Raw genomic sequence first — 22,334 nt, forward strand, 5'->3', positions numbered from 1 at the left:
GGGGTCGGGTGAGGAGAGGGCGGGGCCAAGGGCGTGGTCCCAGGCCAGGTCACATCTCTTCAAGGAACCCAAGCCTAGCGAATTTGCATACAATCAAAAAGCATTGTGGGAGCATAAGAATGCCCACAATGTTAAAGGTGAAACTGATAGTGATTCAGTAGGAAACCCTTTTGAGTGAGTAGTGAAGGTTGAACTCTGCTCTTTTTATTGGCCACAATACCCACCCTAACACAAAAGGACTGTAAATGGCAGGAAACGTTTGCCAATTTGCATTGCCTTTCAAAAGACAGCAGTTACACAGACAACTCCTAAGAAGAAAAGAAGAGTACAAGGACAACCTTTAAACAGTATGTGAGGTTTCTGCATCCAGTCTCCTCTGCCGAGTCTTCTAAAAGCTTGGGTGCTAATATGGGAGTTTCTTGGGCTGGCCGCTGGGTCTCGGGACAAGGCAGTTTTTTGGCAAAACAAACTTTGCTTGAGCTCCACTACATCTTAATCCGGCCCATTTTGTATGCTGATTTTAATCAATTTAGTTATTGTAGTGATGTATACACAAAATGGCGTTTTACATTTTTTATTCTTTTTATTTTTTGATTTGAATGCCTTTTTTTAGTTCGTTTTGTAAGAGTTTTTTTTTTTGCAGTATTATTTTTTAAAAAAATGGTGGTGATTAATTAGTAAGTCATGTTGAGTGAGATTAGGAAATAAAGAAAATGCCCTTTGTTGGTGGTTTAAAACCGATTAATATCCGGGAACCATCTATCAAGCACTGGTGCCTATTTGTTAATTGTTTTATTAAGGTATTGTATTTCATATTTTTATATGGAGTTAAGCCCCTGTTCCAAGGGCTGGAAAGGGGGTTAACGGGCCGGCAGCCCAAGTTATCGGTAACCCGGGGTGCTAAAAAAAAGGATTTTCCTTTATTCAATGGTACGCCACGTGCGTCCAGTTGAATGAAGGCAAATCCTTTACAAAGATGGCCGCCATGGAACAGGGAAGGCAGGCCTCCGTATGGAGCCCCTCTTCCCTTTCCTTGATGGACAGCTGGAGCCAGGAAGAGTGCCGCTGCAGCCAAAATAAGGTGAGTTGGAGTGGGAAGGGTTTAAAAAGAAAAACGAGGGAGGATGGTGAGGGGAAGATGGCTGCGGGGGCAGCCGGCCGTCAGGCTGAATGGAACGTGGGTTTGCATCAGCGGTTCAAGCCCACGTCCCTAGCCACCTGATTGGTTGGCTTCCCTCACCCGGGTGCTAATATACTATTCAGTGTTTTAGCATATGATATGTCATATATTTGTGATTATTTTGTTGTGACGGGATGTACATCCGAATTAAACTTGACATTATGTATTAGTAATTGTCTAGCATAATAGAGCTGGCCTGCTCCAATAGCCGTGTATGTGAGTAGCTAGGCTTCTCCTATAGCGCTTAAATACATTTAGTCAGATTCGTTCTGATTTACCACTTGTTCCCATCCTAGTTCCTGGTCCATACCACAACCTCATGATCCCACCCTCACCCTCCTTAAATTCCAATAGGCCGGGTGTTCCTGAAATAGCTTGGCTGTAAAAAGCAATGCAGTGTGCAGTTATGCAGGAAATATTGCTTTTGAGGATTTTCAAGACTATTAACATTCGTATTTATTTGAATGCCTTCAACATGAATTCATTCACAGCTGCAGGGTCAGCACGGACTATCTTTCCAACACTGAGGGCCTGATTTCCAAATCACTTTTCAATAGGATTTTCCATTTGAAAAAGATTTTTGTGAATCAGGCCCTGTGAGTTTTCTATGCATCCATTTTCTGGGCCAAGTTTCTTCACGGGATGTCGCTCTAAAATCGAGTAAATTGTACAATGTAGCTTGTGGGTGGCAGCAATCTGCAGCATCGGTGCTAGATGTCCATGAGATAGATGGAGGGAATTTCAGATGAATCCACATTCGGTACCAAGAGGTATTGTCAGCACTTCTCTCTACCACAGAATTAATTTTGGACTGGTTGCTGGATCCATGTTCGGCGCAAACGCATTAAACTTCAGGAATGGGTGCCACCGGAATAGAGTGAGTTTTGGAATGTAGCGTTATGTACCCGTTCCACAGGTGACATCAGGGGGCATAATGGCTCGCAGCCGCAGTTAACCTGGGCCCAGGGCCATTACCCCCTGGTGTTGAAAATGGAACGGGTACATAAGGCCATTAGCACCCAGGTTACCAAAGCGACAACTGGGGTGCTAAAAATGAAAGGATTTTACCTTCCTCCAACGGGACGCCGTATGGAGCCCCTCTTCCCTTTCCATGGCAGCCAGCTGGAGCAAGGAAGAAGGAGCAGCTGCAGCGGTGAGTGCCCTTGCAGCCGAAATAAGGTGAGTGGGGGGTCGGAAAGGGGTGGGACTTGCATCAGCGGTTCAATCCCGTGTTCCAAGCCACCTGATTGGATGGCTTCCCCCACCCGGGTGTTAATGCAGCATGAATTCAAGCCTCACACCAAGCTGCAACATAGGCACTCATCCCTGCAATAGAATGAATTTCTGATGACATCATGCTTACCTGCAAGTTGCATTGGCAGCACTCTGTGTCCTTACAATGGAATTATTTTTGGATGTAGCCTGAACATTTGCTGGGCACCAATCTATACTATCTGCCCAGTTTCCCTGCAATTGTGTGTCTTTTGGATGAATTCATGTTAGACCTCAATTTACATTTTCAGCACAGAGTGTTCGTAAAATGGAATGACTTTTGGATCTAGCCTAAATTGGTGCTTTGCTTCAAGCTGCGGCATCAGCGTTGTCTCTCTGAATTGAATGATTTTTTAAAATTAATTCATGCTAAACTGCAAGTGGCATTGGCAGCACTCAGTGTCCATAGAATCAAATAAGTTTTGGATGTAGCCCGAGTCCATGTATGGCACCAAGTTGGAGCGTGAACATGCTTTCCCTACAATTGAGTGAGTTTTGTATGCAGCATGAGTGTGGTTTCCGTGAAATTGAGTGTGTTTTGGATGAATTCATGCTGGTCCGTAAGTTGCATTGTCAGCGCTCAGTGTCTTTACAATGGAATGAGTTTTGGATGTAGCCCAAATATTTGCTGGGTGCCAAGCTACAATGTCTGCTCATTCTCCCTACCATTGCTGGACTTTTGGATGAATTCATGTTAGACGTCAACTTGCATTGTCAGCACTGAGGGTTCATACAATGGAATGACTTGTAAATGTAGCCTAAATCTGTGCTTTGCATCAAGCTGCAGCTGTAATACCACCCAACTGTAATAGCGTTAGAGCCCAACAGTCCGGCGGCATTACCGCCGGATCACGAGTTGGGCATTAACGGTAAATCCCCATTGGATCCATTGGACCAATGGTGAATTTTCGGCTCTAATACTGCGCGCTTATACAGCTGCCGCTAATGCAGGGCGCTAAATGGGATTTTCACCTTCAGAAAAAAGCAGGAGGTAAAACAGCCCATTAGTACCCAACTCCTGATAGGACCAGCCCTTAAATGCATCGATAATACCATTGCCGCCCTCTGAATTGAGTGAGTTTTGGATGAATTCATGCTCAACTGCAAGATACATAGTCAGTACTCAGTGTGTCACTAATAAAATGAGTTCAGATGTGGCCTGAATCATTGATTGGCACCAAGCTGCAATGCCAGTAGTAAATGCCCACGTCATGAAGAGAGTTTCGCAGTGTAGCATAAAGGAATGCTGCAAGCCAAGCTGTAATGTCTGCATTGGGCATTGCTGCCCTGGAAAATTTTTGGAATCTAGCACAATGCTCCATGCCAAACCGCACTGTCAGTACTGGAAATATTTCTAATGCCATGTGGTTCGGAAGGTAGCATGTATCTATCCACAGTGCCAAGCAGCAATGTTAGCACGCAGTGACTCTAAAACAGAGAGAGTTTTGGATGTAGGCTGAGTCCATGCTTGGCATCATTCTATAGAACCAGCACAGTTTCCCCGTAATTGAGTAAAGTTTGGATGAGTTCATGGTTCACTGCAAATTGCATTGTTAATACTCACAACCTTGTTCCGAGTCTGGTGGAAATTCAGTGGTAATTCTTCCAAATTACAACCAAAATAAATTACTGGTACCACCCCATGGTCCACTGGTGGTAGGGACACTGTGGTAATTATGCTGGTTTTTGGAGGAAAAGTGGAGGATTTACCTGCTGGCACCAAACTATTGTATCAGCATGGTTTCCCTGCAATTGGGTAAAGTTGGGAGAAATTAGTTCTCCACCAAAATGTGCATTGTTAGCAGTCAATGTCCACACAATAAATTGAGTATTGGATCTAGGCAGCATCCATGCTTGGCGCTAAGGTGTAGCGTCAGTACAGTTTCCCTGCAATTGAGTGAGGATTGGATTAACTCATGCTCCAGCGCATGTTGCATTGTCATCACTCCATGTCCCTGCAATGGAAAGAGTTTTGGATCATTTCATGATAGTACTGTAGATAATACCGCCAAAGTCATAATGAGGCCCATTCAGTTGTCTTCTACTCTCTTCAGGGCAATATATATGAGAAACAAGATCCTCAAGGTTCCTTAGTTAAATGTTAGGTCATGAACAGAGAAGGATGTTGGGTGGTTTCCACAGAGTTGTCTGATTCTTCCCTGGGAGGAGATGTGGTCTTACAGCTGAATTGTTCACTGTGAACCCATAACCACAGAGTGCACATTCCATTCTTTCCATCCACACATGTGTGTTCCTTGGCAGATGTCTTACTTTAACTTCCGGTTTATCATCTGGTTAACAATGAACGCCGTAGTCTGTATAATTTAAAGCATGTGCTTGAAGTAAATACAGTAAAAGAAGTGAGAGGTAATTCAGAGGTCCTGAAACAATGGAGGACTGCCATGAGGCCACACAGACTTGATGTGGATGGGCCAGTCAAGCTATAGATGACGGTAACTGAGACAAGCGAAGCAGGGGGAGAGGAGGCGTGACCCAGGAAGGGCTCTCGTCAACCAGAGAAATAGTTGGCAGGACTCTAGTGATATTAGTGAATGTAAGAACTGCTCAAATAATTAGCACAGCCAATACTTTTCTTTGGAAGGCATTCATTCATTGGTAAAGGGCCACTTTCTTAGCACGCTGGTGGGTGTTGTGCCACACTCTCCCACTTCCCTTCTCCGCTCTTGCTACCTGCCGCTCCACGCTCACCCTCTCCTGCCAAAATTAAGTTAGCCAAACTGTGACTTACCTGCTGCCTCCTTCTTTCTTCACGCTACCCGTGCCATCGCCCAACACCATGAGAAAAGAAAAGTTGCTGTCCTTAGCCTACCCTTTCCTAGCTTTATGGCGGCCATCTTGATTACAGTTATTTTTGTTTATTATTGACAACCAAACTTTGAGCTACCCCATGGCAAAATGTTTCCCAATTTATAAAACAAAAATAAGCCATTAGTGCTCTGGTTGCTTTGAGTGGCAGGCGGTACCAAGGTTGTAAATGTCCCAAAAAACCTCGATCAACTCTGGTCTAGTAACTTGTTTGGGTGTGCGCTCCCCCCCCCCTTACAGCCTGCTAGTGAATGCAGTACTGTTTCATTGATGGAGTAAGGATACTTATATCAAAGTGGTGAAAAGACCAAAAATGGGAGGGGGGGCGAGTAGTGCCGCTGAGTAAGTCAACTTGCCATGCCCAGGATACTCGATATGTGGAAGTCTGCATGCTCTTCCCAGACCTTGGCATCAGCAGCCTGATTGGTTGTGTGGGCTATATGTGAACCCCTACTCAACGCCTAAATAGAAGGACGTTTCAATGTTTACATTTTGAAAATGTGAGCTTCTTTTGAGATTGTATAGAATGTTTTTTTAATAACAAGCATAATTTTGATCACCTCTTTTACAACCACATTTTAAATGTATAACATTTTGAATGATGCATTTCATATGAAGTCACAAGCTATATGTTGGGAGCCAACAGAAGGAAGCTGATTGGATTAGTTCTCACCCTCTTCTCCATGAAGCTGTTCTAATAGTTTTGGGATGTGGAACTGGAATTGATAGGTTTGAGCTTAGGAAGGTATGGTAGTCATTGGAAATATACATAATTTCTCTAATAGTGATTATCATTATTAGGGTATTTATGGAGCACAGACATAGCTTCTGGGAGCAGTGGAGCACTTTACAAGTCATAGTGGGAAGTACACAGCGAAGGAAGCGGATCGCCACGGATCAATACAAGGGAGCAGGGAAATAATGGGGGATGGGCAGGGTGGGCAATTTGGTAGCAAGAGATCTACAAACAACCCATGGAGGAAACAGGATGGAGTAGATTGCCGCCTCTCAGGTTAGATGGTGAGGGGCGGGTGAGAGGTGGGACCTAGGTGTTATGCAAGAACCATTAATTGAAGAAGAGGGTCTTGAGCTTTGTGAGTCTGGTGTTTATGGGGAGGAGGTTCCAGAGTCTGGGGCATAGACGGAGCAGGCCTGTCTTTTTTTATTCTTTTCTTCCTACACTGGTGGATTTCAAGTCTGCACATGTGCTTTCTTCTGGTAGATCAAAGGCCTCTGGACATGCCGAGCTTCTCAGCAAGGCAGCTCAGGGACTTTGGGTCGATGGCCTTGTTGATGATGCAACAGGATTTGAACATAATTGTAGCGGAGGCCAGTGTAGTTTAATGAGGATCAGAGGTTTTTAATTGTTCCTGGTTACTGATTATGCAGCCGTGCAGATGTTTTGGAGTTCACTCCCATGATCCTTCAGCGTTGACTAGAGCTGATTGGAGTTCAAGACCAAAACATCTGGAGGGCCAGACAATGGTTACCCATGGAGAGCATCAGTTGTTACTGGTGGCCCTTCTAGGATTTACCAAGCTTTCTGTTCTCTATGCCCAGTAAATATAATAAGAATCCAATCAGATCCATTCCATTATATTTAAATTGTTAATATGATAATGATGTGTTATTTATATAGTGCCTTAATCCAAAGCGCTTTACAGAGCACATATTTACATAAAATATTACATACAATATCACCCAACCGAAATTGGTACTCATTTATAGACCTTGGAAGGATGAAAGGCTGAGTTGGCCTTGAACCTGCGACCTGCAGATCACGCTCAGATCGCAGCAACGAGCGCCCAACCCACTGAGCTATCTAGACATTTCTGACTGTCATTGATCCTCGAGTCACATTTTCCAGAATATAGAAACACATGGGTTCCGTTCATTTGGTCAAATATCTAAAAATAAACTAATGTAAATATCCACTTATTAAATGCTGGTTGATATTGACAGTAAGCTTTGATCAAAGTGATTACAGTTTGGAAGATACAGAAATGGCGATAAAAGGAAAATGTGATTTGCCAAGATCACACAGTTTGTTCGTTTAACTGATACATCGAATGTAGAAGTGCCTCCCCTTAATTACATGCTTCGGTACATTTCTCATCTATGCATGCCATAAAGTTTTGTTACACAGATCATGCATATGTTGATTGTGACACAGTAATTGCAGGCATGTACTGCACCTGCTTCACATGGAAGGAGCATCCGAACTGCCTGCTAGTATCAACCCTCCCACCCCATTCATATGATCCCTCCCACATCCTGCCCTATCACCTATACTTTGATGTCAATACTGCAAAAGATCATTTTTATTTATTTGTTTGTAATTTTTATGCATAGAACACATTTGCCAAAGTGCAGTATAGGACAGGAAAATACTACAAACAATTATGAATGTTTTAATAAATAATTTTAGAATATACACTAGGCTAAAGAAGTTAAGTCAAATAAGTCTTCAGGCGAGAGGGGAAGAGGACAACAGTTGAAAAAGAATGATCAAAAGGAGTGACAAGTTTCAATGTTTACAAGCAAGCAAGGAGAAAGAACGGAAACGAGACTGGGAACAGAGAGGTACAGGCACAGCAAAGAGAAATTGATAATGAGAACGCAGAAGATGTGAGGGACAATAAACATCAACTCAGGAGGAAAGATATGGAGGGGCTAAGCCATGAAAACACTTAAAGATAATAGAGAGGGGGTGAAAGAGAAGACAGAGTCAAAGGAAAGCCAGGATAGAGAACAAAGTGAATGAGAAATACAAGTGCGAGGGGAAAGATCGAAAAGTGTATGAATACCAGCGCTAAAGAGCGAGTGGCGAGGAACAAGCTCATTAGCAAAGACTTCAGCTAGCAAGGCAGAACAGAAGCACAGATGAGAGAGAACCTGGGAAGAAATAAGTATTTAGAGGCATGAAAAGGAAGGAGCGACTTTTGCAAAAGGTGAACAGGCGGTAGGGACAAGATCAAGAAGCATTGGAAATATGTGAAGAAAATAAGACTACAAAAGGAGGCCTGGATTACGTGCAGAAGATGAAAACAAAAGGAGCAAGAGTGGAAAGGAAAAAAAGGGTTAAGGGAAGAGGGAAGTAGTAGAGCAAGGGAAAAAAGAACCCTTGTCTTAGAAGCTTTGAGATGTAAGAAAAGAGAGTGCATCATCCAAGATTGGACATCCAACAGACAAGCCAAATGGGAAGAGTGAAGGGTATAAGTAAAGGTCTAGAAAGAAGCAAAGATCTGGCAGCAGGCAGCAATACAATGATAGGGAAGTCTGAAGGAAGCAATGATAAACGAAAGAGGAGTAGTGTAAAGTGAAAGAAGGAGGGGCCCAAGATGGATCCGAGTGGAAACCCATACTCAAGCGGAAGTGTGAAGGACCGCCTACCAGCCCCGGAGACAGGGAAAGCACGGCCGAATGGGTAACAGAGAACCCATTGCCGAACCAAACCAGAGAAAACATAGAAAAGAGTAGGGTGCTCGACCATGCCGAAAGAGAGATCCAAGAGAATAAGAATAGAATATGATTTGGAGGGACATGTAGAAAGAAGTGAGTTAATTCAAAGTAAAGCAATATCGGTAGAAGGTAGAGGACGAAAGTCAAATTCATGTTGGGGTAGAAGGGAATGATTATCAGGGAAAGTGGAAACTTGAGAGGAGAAGCCTCACTGTAGATGGAAAAGGAAAAGGGAGATAGGATGAAAGTTAGAAGGGAGAAAAGGATCCATGAATAGTTTCTTTTTAAGTCGGAGAATAAGAAAGTGCTTAAAATAGTTGGGGAAAGTAGATGTAGAGAGTGACAAAGAATGAAAGGGAAAGACCCTGAAGACGAGAGAAGTAGGTAGAGGATCAAGCGGAGGAGCCACGGAATGGTCACGAGTAAGAAAAAGAACGGTATCAGAATCGGACAAAAGAGATAAATGAGAAATGGAGTGGGAGAGAGGAGAAGGAGTGGGCGTAGTGACCAAGCAAGTAGATCTAGAAGAAAGAGAAGAACAGAGATTAAGAACATTATTTGGGAAAAAGTTAGCAAGACCAGTGGGGGGAAGAGAGGAAAAGGAGGAAGGGTCAGGAGAATGCAAGAGACATTTAAGAAGAAATATTGTAGCATATGTAAACACTCCAAATGTTGTGGGATGTTTTTACCCATGCATCCAAGCCCTACCATAAAACTGTGCAGTACTGGCATGGAAAACATCATGATGGCCAGAACTCCCTAGAGAGTGCACAGGGAAAACATGAAGAATAGGCTGCCACCCATTTTTGCCTATGTTGTGAGCACAGGAGGGCACTGCCTAAAACCACCATTGGGCTACACAAACAGTAGCCTGAAACCATTGGCTGTTTGCCAAAAAGCAACTCAGAACTGTGGGGAATTCATTTTCTTAATCCCAAAAATGGTTGCATTACCAGTACTCACCACTATCAGAAAGCCGGCGTTTTAAAACCACCAGAATTTTGTGTAAAACTGAACAAATGAAACAAAACCAGGCCCAGGAAAGACTTGCTAAGAGGTGGATACAATGTAAAACTATATTCTGAAATGACTTGAAGGAAGTAATTATTTAATGTATATGTAAAAATTGTCAGTTTGATTTGAATGTAGAAAACTGGGAACAAAAAGTGACATTTAGCTGAAACCTGGCTTAATGAAACTGAATTCTGCCTGACAACTATCCCCGACAGGAGTTGAAACTGGATCAACAGCTGTGTTCCCAGGCCTGGCTGCCAGGCCTGGCTGCATCCTGAGGTCACATGGCCCTGTTGATTGAAAGGGGAGTGGCAGCTGGGGACTACAGGGAGTTGAACAAAGGCCTGTCCTGGACTCAGGCAAATGTTATATTGGGGGGGGGGCGTAAAGTGGCTTCCTCTTAGGGGAAACTGGGAGGGGCAGTGCCTCTACAAGCCAGCTGAGCTTGGGGGAAGTGGATAAACCAGTTATTCCACCCTGTGATGTGGGAAGCCACACCCCTTTTTGACCAGGGCATAATTTTAAAAAGATAGATAACTCATAGTGCGGACTGGTCAAAATTATATAAATAATACCATTATTCTTGTGATTTTTCTGTGCACATTTTAAGAGGTGTTAGGACCCTGGGGTATGTTCCTGGGGATAGTAGCGGAAAAAAAGGTTGTTACTCCAAATGTATGCATGTTAAAAATCTGACACTTTATCATCTGTAACACATATCCCTGGGGCACATTTGTGTAAAATCTGGAAAGGTTTAGAGGACGTTATCTGGATGAAAAGGGGAGAATTCTGTCATCAGTGGACACGACATCGTACAAAGACAGGGATCGGATGGTTTGGTGCTACAGAAAATATGTTAACTGGACCTATAATATTAGAAAAATGGTACATAGATAAATATGTATTTGGGTCAGAAATAGATTTGTGTGGGAGGTTCCTCTGACCATAAAACCTACAGCATCACTCTGACTCACATTTCCTTCCCCCAATCAAGGGAGAGAGGAGGAATTGGCCAATGAAAAGTGAGAGGGGCAGGTTTAGTTATGACCAGGCACACACCCATTTCCAAAACACATAAAAAGAGATGCTGGGACAGGTAGAGTCATTCAATTCCATTTGCTGCGGAGCATGCTGACCGACGACTTCACATCCAGAGATCCAGACTTCAAATCCATCAATCTCCAGAACCTGTAGCAGAAATTATCTCCAGAATTTGTAGCAGAGAGGCCTGAATCCACCAGCTGAATCCTCTTCAGCAGGCCTCAAAACTAACCAAACTATTCAACAGCCGGGCGAGCTGTGTGAAGATTTGCCGAGAATTTTTGCAAGAACCTGTAGCAGTACCCAGAAAGCAGTGTTACATCCAGAATCCAGAGATGCTAGACCAGCAGAGCAGAGCTGACCCAGATCGCTGTGAGCAGAACCGGTGCCTGATTGACCCGCCGAGCAGACAGAACCGCAGCCAGACGTGTTGACCAGATCCGTGACCAGGCCTAGTTCAAATTTATATTGTGAGTACCTAGCAGAACTGTGCAGAACCAATCTCTTAGTTAAAATAATCTAATCCAAACTATTTTAACCTAAGTAGAACTGCCTCCTAGAAATCGTGTCATCTGTCATTTTTAAAGCTGCACAACTGTCACCTGTCATTTTGAGTTTACTTTCAATCCGAAAAACTACCTTTATTTAATCGTCTGTATCTCTGGAACCGTTTGGGCTAGGAACGAGACTTCCTACTCCCTATACTTTTTCCGCAATCACGATTTACGCACTCGATTTGCGATTTTGGCTCAATTTCTCCACTTGTCAAAATAGCAGCTCCATTCTTTCCTTTGTTAAAATTTGTTTACAATCTGCTAATCATTCATAGAGTATTGTTAAAGTGAGCCTGAACTAATACCAACACGCATATCCCACTCACCCTGAATCTCTACAGGGAATTAAAATCAGTTGTCACATTTTCCCATCCATTGCCATCACATTTAAAAAGCATTTTGGGCCTTTTTTTCAAACTCCTACCTGTTTCTCCTCTAAGCTTGCTGGGGGGGAACTGAATTTCGTATTGTATTTGATTGCATTCCTGAGAACTGTGTGCTCCTCTTTCCATCTCCTTCCATTTCTTACATTGGCCCTCATTACGACCCTGGCGGAAAGTGACTGACCGGACCGCCACAGCGTAAATAGCGTTTCCGCCATTGCACGAAGGAGCAAAGTGCGGCCCATTCCGACCCATCGGGCACGAGCACCACGGCATGGCGGAAGTGCAAAGTCCGCGATGGCGGAAATGACCCCAAAACGGCCCACACCGCCGCCGTACGGCGCCCTAGGTGCAATACCGCCACCCATCACAGCGGACACCGCAGTGTGCGCCTACCGGAAAGTACGGTGACCGGAAATATACGGAAACGGAAGCTAAAACATGGGCCCGGAACGGGAAACATCCCGCCGTACACCTATAAAACCACTAAAACCACACAACCACTAAAATCACTACCCTGAGACACACCCCAACCCGTCATCCACCCTAGCGAAAACAAGAAAAATGGGAAAAGTAGCGAAGAAAGCGTGCGACCGCAAGCGGCAGGTCCACTTCTCCCGTGAGGAACTCACCGTGCTAACAGAGACCCTCCAGGAGAATGCTGCCGTCGTCTTCTGCACGCAAATGACCAGGACGGCACTTGCAAACAAGAAGGCCATATGGGCTCTGGTGGCACAGCGGGTAAGTGCGGTGGGGACCGCACCCCGCACCCCACAGCAATGCCGTAAGCGATGGGACGACCTGCGGATACGCGTCCGCAGCATACTCTCTGCCAACCGCAACATTGCCACAGCCACCGGGGGAGGTCCTGAATCACCCATCAAGTTGACCCCCTGGGAAGAAATCTGTGCCTCCACCATCGGAATGGAGAGCATAGAGGGAGTCGGAGGGATGGAGAAAGGAGTGCAGACATCCGAAGATTCAGGTAGGTGGCCCAAATAAAACAATGCCAAATCCACAAAGTCCATCCATGTGAAGTACCATGCGTCCACATAGTGCAACAGAAACACATGTCCAGGAGAACGTCCACACACATCGGCCTGATAGCGCACGTTAAAACCCACAATAAATACATAAATAATTAAAAACCCCTAAAACACGCACTACACGTGCAGCAGGCACACCCTAACTGCAGGCTGCCAAACAACTGCACCCTCACTCCACACACAAATGAGAGCACCTCCAAGGCCCCGACCCAAATCACCCTCAGGTACCACCCCAATGCATGTGATACAATGCCATTCCAATTCCCACAGACCCATCAATAACCCTCGCCCTCCTTTACTCCACCACAGGGTCCGATCCAAACGACGAGCTCCAGGACACCCCTACCAGCACACCTGCAAAGAGGGCCAAGACCGACGGCCAAAGACCCTCCACCTCAGCTGCACGCATCAAGACACGGCAGCAGCACAAATCAGGTGGCAGCACAGAGGAGGGAACATCAACAGGCACCCCAGCAGCCAGCATGCCCACAACACCACCACCACAGGTCCCCCCAACGGATGCCACAGAAGGCACTGCCTCCGGTGGCAGCAGCACCATAGGTGACACCCCATTGATGGCAGCATGCTCCGACACAGAAGACGGGGATGTCGAAGTCAGATCCATCCATGACCTGTCCCAATCCCCCTGTCTGTCCCATCCCGTACAACATGAGGATACCACGCAGGGGCACCCACAAGACGACGACTGGCCATCCCCCACAAGCCCTGTGGCAAGGCAACATGAGGACAACAGCCCCTCTGTGACACCCCCGCAAATGGCCATGGCCCAGCAGAGGCAACAGTCCCTCGACCAGTTAATCGTGCAACAGCAGCAACTGGCCACGCTCCTCAAGGACCATGCCGATGAATGTTGGGGCACCAAGGCAGACATAGAAACATCAACTGAGACACTTAGGGCAGAAATGGAGAGAGGTACAGAGACACTAAGGGCACAAATGGAGAGAAGCACCGAGAGCCTGAGGGGGGAACTGCATGCGACGTCCAAGGACGTATGTGCCGAACTTGCCGCAGTGCGCCGTGTGCTCACTGAGCTCTCGCAAACCCTTAGGGACATGCATGGACGTGAGCATGCAGAGACATCATCCGTTGCAAGTTCCGTCCAGGGCAGCCCCCAACGTAGATCTGGGAGGAACCTGCGCTCCACAGGCAGGGGTGCCCCTGATACCCGCAGAGGGGGCTTGCAATAGCGACTGCCCACTGACAATGAGCATCTTTGGACACTGGTGTTCGGGGGGGAGGTAGGAGGGTGGAGGGGGTGTGTTGGGCTCACTTGGGTGGCGGGTCGATAGGGTGTACAACATGATATCACATATGCCATAAAAAGTGCACGATCAACCAATGAGATGTGTGGACATTGATCTTTGTGTACTAGGCCATCATAGGCGTACAGTCCATATTGTGCATGTCCCAGACACACACAGTGCCACGAGTCCCGTGTCCATGTATCAGCCACCAGGCGTGAGTGCTAGAAGCATACATCAATGAGATGCTGACGAATGTCACGGCCCTCCGGTGCCTCGCAGACTCCTTGAGGTGCTGCCACATCCCCACCCTCATCATGACCATCATCAGGTGCTTGCAGTTCTGCGTCAGGGGGCATGGGCACATTTCGACGTACGCACATGTTGTGGAGCATGACACATGCCATCACCATCTTTGCAACCTTCTCATGGCGGTACAGGAGTGCCCCGCCAGACCTGCTGAGGCACCGGAAACGTGTCTTCAGTAGGCCGAATGCCTGTTCAATGACTACACGGGTACGTGAGTGGGCATGGTTGTAGTCCTCCTCATGCTGGTCCCGTGGGTTCCGGACTGGTGTGAGGAGCCATCTCTTCAGTGGATATCCGGCATCACCTGTATGTGGACGATAAACGAATTATGTGGAATGCCATTGCTACGTACGCACCCCCCGCCCCCTTCCTGCCAGGTCATTGCCGCATCACATACCCCACATCATCATGCATGAAATGAGACTCACCGAGTAGCCAGGATCTGTTCCCTGCGTGTCGCTCCATGTAGCGTGGTATTGTAGAGTTCCTCAAGACCATAGAATCATGGGTTGATCCAGGGAATCGGGCACAACAATGTGTAATGATCCTGTTGGAGTCACACACCATTTGTACATTCAGAGAATGAAATTGTTTTCGGTTGCGGTACTGGGCCTCCATGGCATGTGGGACGACCAATTCCACATGGGTGCAGTCGATGGCACCAATGCAACCCGGTATGCCGGCAAGTGCATGGAATCCCACTTTTGTGTTGGTAATTTCCTGCTCCGAGCGTGGTAGGGAGATGTAGTCGTCTGCGTGCTGCAGGAGGGCATCGAGCACTTGCAATAGTGTCCGTGAGAACAGTGGCTGAGAAATGCCATGCAACTGTCCGACTGTGTGCTGGTAGGTGCCTGTGGCCAGGAAGTGTAGTACAGACACCACCTTCAGTAGGGGTGGGATGGCGGTTGGGCTATCTATCATGCTGACAAGGTCAGCCTGTGTCATGTCCACAATGGCGGCTATGGTGTCCCGGTCCAGACGGTAGAGGGTGTGGATCTGCTCATCAGTGAGGTTGAACGGATGTGCTCGGAGGCGTGGGATTGCGGGCTGCCTGCGTGGTGGTAGTGGCTGTGCTGGCGGCCCTTGCTGGCCCTGCCTTGGCCTCCTCCTCCTCCTGCGTCTCCTCCGTGCGGCCGGTTGTAGTTGGTGTTCGTCTTCTTCTTGGAGTTGGAGTACTTGCAGTGCTATCAGGTCCCCCAGGGCCAACATCGCGAGTCCTGCCGGTAGCATTTCGGTGTGGTTGTGGGAGGAGGCTGGCTGTGCAATTTATGTGTTTTCAGGCTGAATGGCCTCCACCTGTGGTGATTCATTCCACCTGTGCAAACTGCTCTCCCCTTTGGCCGAGCACGTCCCGCGCACAACGCTGCAATTCGTGGAATGGCATCTTGCTATTGCAATCATGTATTTGTACCCGATGGCCGTGTAACATTGGTTGATATGTTCATTCTGCTGTGGTCCCATTGGTTCACATACTATCTGTGCAGTCGCTAACAGAGTTGTGAAGGGTCAGTGGAACGTAGTACTCGAGTAACGGTGGGCCCTCATTCATCACTGTACCGAGTTGCAACGACGGGCGGGGCGTCCCATTCGTGGGTGAAGGCAGTTGCCATTTTCACACACAGCCGCACTCGATGGATTAATTAGTGTATTCAAACGGCCACAGATGCCTCTTCGACGTGATGTTGCAAATGAGGAATTCGAAGGGCGGCGCTTTCGGTTTCCAGCTAGCGGCGAGGAGATGCCCACAGGTCTGACTGCAAATATAACGTTCTATTGTTTAATGTCCTTGGGACAGGGGCCATGGCGAGAATGCAATGATTGATATGAATGGTTTGGGATGCGCAATAGCGACGTGGGCGATGAGGCCGGACGTTCCCAAATACATGTTACTTCACTACACTGGAATTACGGGCTGGGGCACTGTGGATTTTGCAGGCTGCATAACGCACAGACTCAATGGATATTTCTAATGTTATGTGAGTAAATATTCAGGCGTTTTAATCCCGGGATGAGGGAATGATGAATGGATGCATGGCCAGGTGATTTGATACATAGTTTGCCATGTACAGGGCTTCTTGGGATCTATCCGCCTCCCCTACGCTATGAGATGCAGGGCTGCCATAGTGGGACCATCGTCTATCTGGCCTTGTTGAGCCCTCCCTGTCTCGACGCGCCCTCAGACACTTGTGTCCATGCACGTTACCAATCCCATCAGATGGATTCTGTTTTCACAGGCGCATGCACAGGTACACTCGTTTGTGATGGTGTTTACACCTCGATATGGATAGTTATGAGTCGCAAGTGGTTTTTGGGTGGTGATGGACCTTTGGAGTGGGCTAGCATGCATGTGGCTGTGGATTTGGTGTGATCATTGCAGTGAGTTGTTGGAATGTAGTACTGATGGCCATTCTGTTCTTTTTCTTTTCTTTTGGTTGACAGGTATCTCCTCCCCTTTTGCCACTGCCATCTGTATGCCACTCCTGCAGATGGGTTTTACTCCCGACACCTGCTGCTTCGTGTTAATCAGTGGAGCAGCATTACGATCTTATGGGACGATCGCCAATGGGCCACATGCCCTTACGCAGTACTGGTGGCTCGGAGCAACATTTTGGCCTTTCAGCTGGACTAGTGCCTCCCCATTGGGATGGCCCTGCGGTTCTGTGCGCTTCCATGTTGCCTTTTCGTACGTGAATGTGGCTCTGTGTACCATGAGGGAACAGGGCGTCACACAAGTAGTGGCTGGTCATTTCTTGCGGATGCAGCACACAATGGTGAAATGTGTTTTGGAGTTCATGGCCTGATGGCTGTATGGGCTTGGTGATTTTGTTGTGCATTAAATTTCTATTCTGATATGGGCCGTGTAGCGTTCTTCTTTGCAAGTGATGTGGCATATTCCTATTTGGGGAGCGATGTATTGTGAGGAGATCTGCACTGGGTTCCAGCTTCGGAGTTTAGTTGCGTGGTACTGTACTGGGCGCGTTTGCCTACGAAGCCCGTTAGGTCAGGGATGGGGGCTGCCAATATGACTGTTTGAATGTTGTCATGCTCAGGGGCGGGGGATTGGGTTTTGTGTAACAGATGCCGGTCAGCCAGGTGGACTGGTGGAATGATGTGATTTTCGGAATATTGCTGGTCACAGGTGCCTGTGTTTGCGTGCGTTTCTTGGTGGGGGACTGTGGTCATGTCCATTGGGATGGCTTCTGTATTCGTGCCATCTGTGCCCTGCAGCTCCCATTGGCCCCTGTTGTGTTTCTTTTGTTCGTTGGCATGCATGGGTGACTTGTACATTTCAATGGTTGCATTGTGACTTCATTGCACCTACGGGGAGTTGTACTTTGTGGGCAGGGAGCGGTGTACGGGCACTCAGTGGGGCCGTTTACGGTTGATTCGCGATGCCGTACTTCTCACCATGGCGGAATGGTGCATTCCGCCATGCTTGATGGCGTTAGGTACATGTCCGCTAGGGTCGGAATTGGCGTACCCTTGCGCCATGGTGGTGTTTACGGTTTGGCATGGCGCGCGCGCGCGTGCTTGGTGCAGTTAGCGTTGGCGTTCACTACGGTGTCGCTAATGGCATCGTACTTTGCGGTGACGGGTCATAGTCACACCGAGCGCTATTCGATGGCGGTATTGCATTTCCGCCATTGTTTTCCGAATTCCGCCAGGGTCGTAATGAGGCCCATTGCATAGGGGAGGAGGGTGAATTTGCCAGAGAAAAAGTGATTATCTTATCTTTTGCTAAAGTCATATCAAGTATTTCTGTACTGCATTTTATTCCTCATTGCATTTCCTTGAAACCATAAAACATTTTCAGCTACCTCATCCTCTATACTACTCCTAAGTAATCAAGTGTATCACTGTAACATTACCCATTGTGGATCCACATCATATGTCTCAGTGTACTATCAGATATTAATATATTATAGAAGTGATATATATATATATATATTGTTTAAATTTTCAAATAAACCTTTTAATTTGCAAAACAAACCTACTTCTTGGCTCAGTGGGGTCAGGGGGATTCTAAGAGGGGGGTGTTATACAAGGGTTGTCATCCAGAGTACTGAACTGGACATAAAAATACATCAATAAGGGTTTTCCTCAGCATCCCAGACTAGGCGTTGACTTGGCTGTAGTGTTGATTGAATATCGCTTACAGAAGTGGGGGCTCGGAGCCGGGATATTCTGGGTTAGAATTACCACTTGTGCAGATTAATACAGTGTGCCAACTGACCAGATACACATATCTGGTTAGATCACCACACTGTTTTACACTGTGAAAGCATCCCTCAAAGGAACGCTCTAAGAAAACGGTCTGTTTTGCAAAATAAAATACAAACTTCTGTAAGTCAGGAAAGAACTCAAATTCCAGAATGACGACCTTGGTAGATATGAAAATAGCCAGAGAGCACTTCTTACATAAGCTATTTGTGAGAGGTGAGTGGACTCATCAGGACCAAACGGTCTGGTTGCAGGCAATCGTGCAACAGGTCACTGAAACAGGGTCAGATATATGGGGAGATCAGGGTCCCCTACATGCGGCCCTGAGTGAACTATATATGGCCCCTAAAGCCAAAGATGAACATAATAAGATTGCCAGGATAGTGGCATATTTGTATCTATATATGGGAGCCATGCAGGACAAATGTGCTGAAGGCCATGATCTGGCAAATAGGCAACAGATGGCGTTAGAGAAGGCCCAATCTGATCTGGACTCTTCTGAGCAGAGGCTGCTCAGGAGCCAGGAGTCAGAAAAGGACAGCAGACAGTACATCACTAAAATAAAGGAGGATATGGATGTGCTGCAACAGGAAAAGGCGGACCAGGATACCAGATTTCTGGCCTTGCAGAAGAAGTACCAAGAAGGTTTGGACTCCCTACTGCAGAGCCAGAAAAAGCTGGAGCAACAATTAGATTTCAATAGGGCATGTGCCGAGCAGTTAGTCACCCTGCAAAAGCCACCTAGATAGGAAGAAGGCAGAGAGCAATAAACTGATTTTGAAAGACCTGGATACAGTTTGACCAGGAGCGCCAGAAAGCTGGTGCCTTCTAAAGGCAAAGGGACGACCTGGCGGCACAGATGCAGGCTCTTAGTCAGGAAAGGGATACCTTAGGCCAGGAAGTCTGCCACTTAAAAAGGAAAATGGAAGAAAATCACCTGGCCCTGGGTGATCTCCAAAAAGAACACCAGAACTTGTTAGAGCACACCAGGGAGGGTGGAGGATGCTCTGGCAAGAAAGGAGCAGGCCAATAGGGACACAGCTCAGGAGGTAACCCTCCTGCAGCAGAGACTGGCCCAGTACTCCTGGACCAATCAGGAGGCACAGAGAGAAAATGAGGCTCTCTGTCAGCACAATGATAGGCTCCAGCAAAAGGTAGCGATGCAGGAGAGACTGATAGAGTCTAGTAAGGCCTTAACTGAGGAACTGAAAGCGCAGGCTCTTGCATTGCAACAGGGAGTAGGGGCTGATAGAGATGAGGTGCGCTGGGAAAGGGAAACGCCTGAGCATAACCTCAGGAGCCCTGGTACCAGAGGCCTTCAACTCTCCCAGTCCCTGGACTCTGCCACCCCCATGTCCCCTCGCGCACATGAGCCCAGGGCCACGGAGATGGCAGATTACTATCCAGCTAGAAGTATGGGGCTCATAGGCCAGTACCTCCCAGGAATGGATGGGCGGGCATCCGGGTATGGGCACCCAAGCACAGTGCAATTTAGTGGGGAACCCCAGGAGAGTAGGCCCATTAAGGGCATCCTGAAAACCTCTGCCCAGTTAGGTCAGTGGGGGGGTACCCATCAAATCCTGGCAGCAAGGAGGGGTCTGAAGACTCCTCTGAGCATTACAGGACACAGGAGACCAGGTCCCCACCTTCTGCCAGCCATTCCCAGGCTCGCAGAATCCGGGAAAACCTGGAAGATCAGACGGGCACCTCTGGGAGCAGCGCTTCTGAGTCGGAGGATGAATGGACCAGGGTTACCCGAACCAAAAAGGCCAATAAGGTAAAAAGGGCCTTGCTTAAGGACCCATTGAAACAAATAAAGGCAATAAGGAGTGTCATCACGCCTTATCATAAGAACGCCAAGTATTCTGTTTGGGAACACTTGGAGCTCTATGAGCAAATGATGGAGACTTTCCATTTGAAGGACAGCCAAAGCTGAATACTCCAGTTTCTTTGCGGGGCTGGAGGATCAAAACCATTCAAGGTGGTCCACATACAGGGCGGCCATCTTGAAACATTTTTCTGTGCACAGAAATCCTCAAGAGGCTCGCAAGGCAGCCTACAATTTGCAATGTGGGGAGGATCAGGCTCCACAAGAGTTTGTGCAAGAATTAAAGCATGCTTTTGCGCAGACCACCAGAAGGGTGCGCACGGATAGCAGAGAATTTATCAATACGTTTTTCCATGCCTTACCCAAATACATAATGACCCAGCTCATGAGAGATTTTCATGAGAAAAGATCTTTAGACTGGGTCATTGAACAGGCTACCCGGATCTATGAGGTGCAGAAGCCCATCGAAAATAAAAATAATGCGCCGAAAACCCCCAAAACCAACAGCACCCCTGCTGCTGCCAAGGTGGCAGAGGTAAAGGTTGCCCCCATTTTAGATTTGGAGATGGGGGGCCTAAAAACCTGCCTGCATCAAATAATTCACAGCCCAGAAGGCCCTCGGGCCAGTCACAGACATGTAGTCGAGTAGGTAGTCCCACAAATGGGGTCCCCCGCTCCCCTGACTATGTAAATCCCCGCTACAAGGGAAACCGACCAATCCTGGGTTATGTGTGGAATCCTCAAGCCCAAGGGGGGCGATCCAGCCAAGCACCTGACCCGGGGAACTTCCCTCCTAACTTCCCCCAGGAGAGCAGAAATCCTCCAAATCCTGGGCAGAACTTTTTCCCCAGGTATCCGCCCAATTTCCAGCCCCAAAATCATCCATCCTTCTTTCCCCAATTCCCTGATCCCAGACAACCTAATCTGGGAGAGGGGAGGCCAAGGGTGGAGGGGTACCAAAATCTTCCCAACCACGGGTACTACCAGAGAAGGGATAGCTACCCTTCCCGGGATCAGCCCAGGGGAGAAAATAGAGCCCCGTATCAGCCTGAGCGGGTTTCACAACTTCAGCGCCAGGTCCAAAATATGGCACGGGATCTGGGTGACATACTGAGGGCTCAACAGAACCCTCAGATGAGCATGCTACTGCAGAATGCCCCAAACTCTGGACCTGGTGCTCCAGAACAATGACGGGGGCAGCACCCCGATAACCCTCCGGTTCCCAGGGAGGAGGCACAAGGGGAAGGGGGGTGTAAAGCCTTGGAGGAAGCTTCCTTCCCAACTTGTAAACAGCCCCTGGAAAACCAGGAACCGGAAACAAAATCTCCTTCCCCTGAAAGCCTGCCTCCCAAGGAGCAGAGGGGGGGTAGGAGAAACAAAGGACCCAAACAGACCTACTTTGTGGAGGAGGTACAGGTCTTCCAATTTGAGGGAGAGGGATCCTCAGAAGATCCTGGGATAAGGATCTTCTCCTTCAGAGATGGGGGAACTCCTCCCAAGGAAAAATGGGTCCCAAGGGATGCCAATTCAGACTGGGGAGATGTGGAGACTGAGCTACCGCCGCCCATCATCTCATCCCAGAATCAACAATACCGAAATCCCCTGGTTCAAACCCATCCTGGTGACTGCCTCCAAAAAGGGGGGGGCGGCCCAGAACCGGAACCAGGGGAACCCACAATGGCTCTGATCTCCAGTTGCCAACTTTTTATTTCAGATTCCCCAGGCTCTCCACAGAATTCGGCCCAAATCTCTTCGCTAGCAATGTCCAAAACCAGAAAGTTAGCCCACCAGTTGTCCAAAAATGTGCATTATCTGTGCCCCCTTGAGGAGAAGGAGGGAAGATACTATGCCCCGGTACAAGTACAGGGGCAGGGTACAATTTTGGCAATGGTGGACACTGGATCCCAAGCTACCCTTCTGTCCAAAAGGGCCTTTG

At 47.5% G+C, this 22,334-nt stretch overlaps 1 protein-coding gene across 2 annotated transcripts in view; it reads left to right on the forward strand.

Moving 5' to 3' along the window:
• The window catches only part of DIPK1B (divergent protein kinase domain 1B), a 668,389-nt gene that overhangs the window by 218,751 nt on the left and 427,304 nt on the right, over positions 1 to 22,334 (forward strand). Inside the window, exon 1 of one of the 2 annotated variants that reach the window (XM_069609598.1) lies at positions 282 to 347. The exons of the other annotated variant lie outside the window; for it this stretch is intronic. The gene's annotated coding sequence lies outside the window, so the exon portion shown is untranslated. Of the gene's footprint in view, positions 1 to 281; positions 348 to 22,334 lie in introns of those variants that run through there. 2 annotated transcript variants of the gene reach the window in all.

The sequence above is a fragment of the Ambystoma mexicanum genome, chromosome 8 (assembly GCF_040938575.1).
Source record: "Ambystoma mexicanum isolate Mex_15411 chromosome 8, UKY_AmexF1_1, whole genome shotgun sequence".
Taxonomy (NCBI): Eukaryota; Metazoa; Chordata; class Amphibia; order Caudata; family Ambystomatidae; genus Ambystoma; species Ambystoma mexicanum.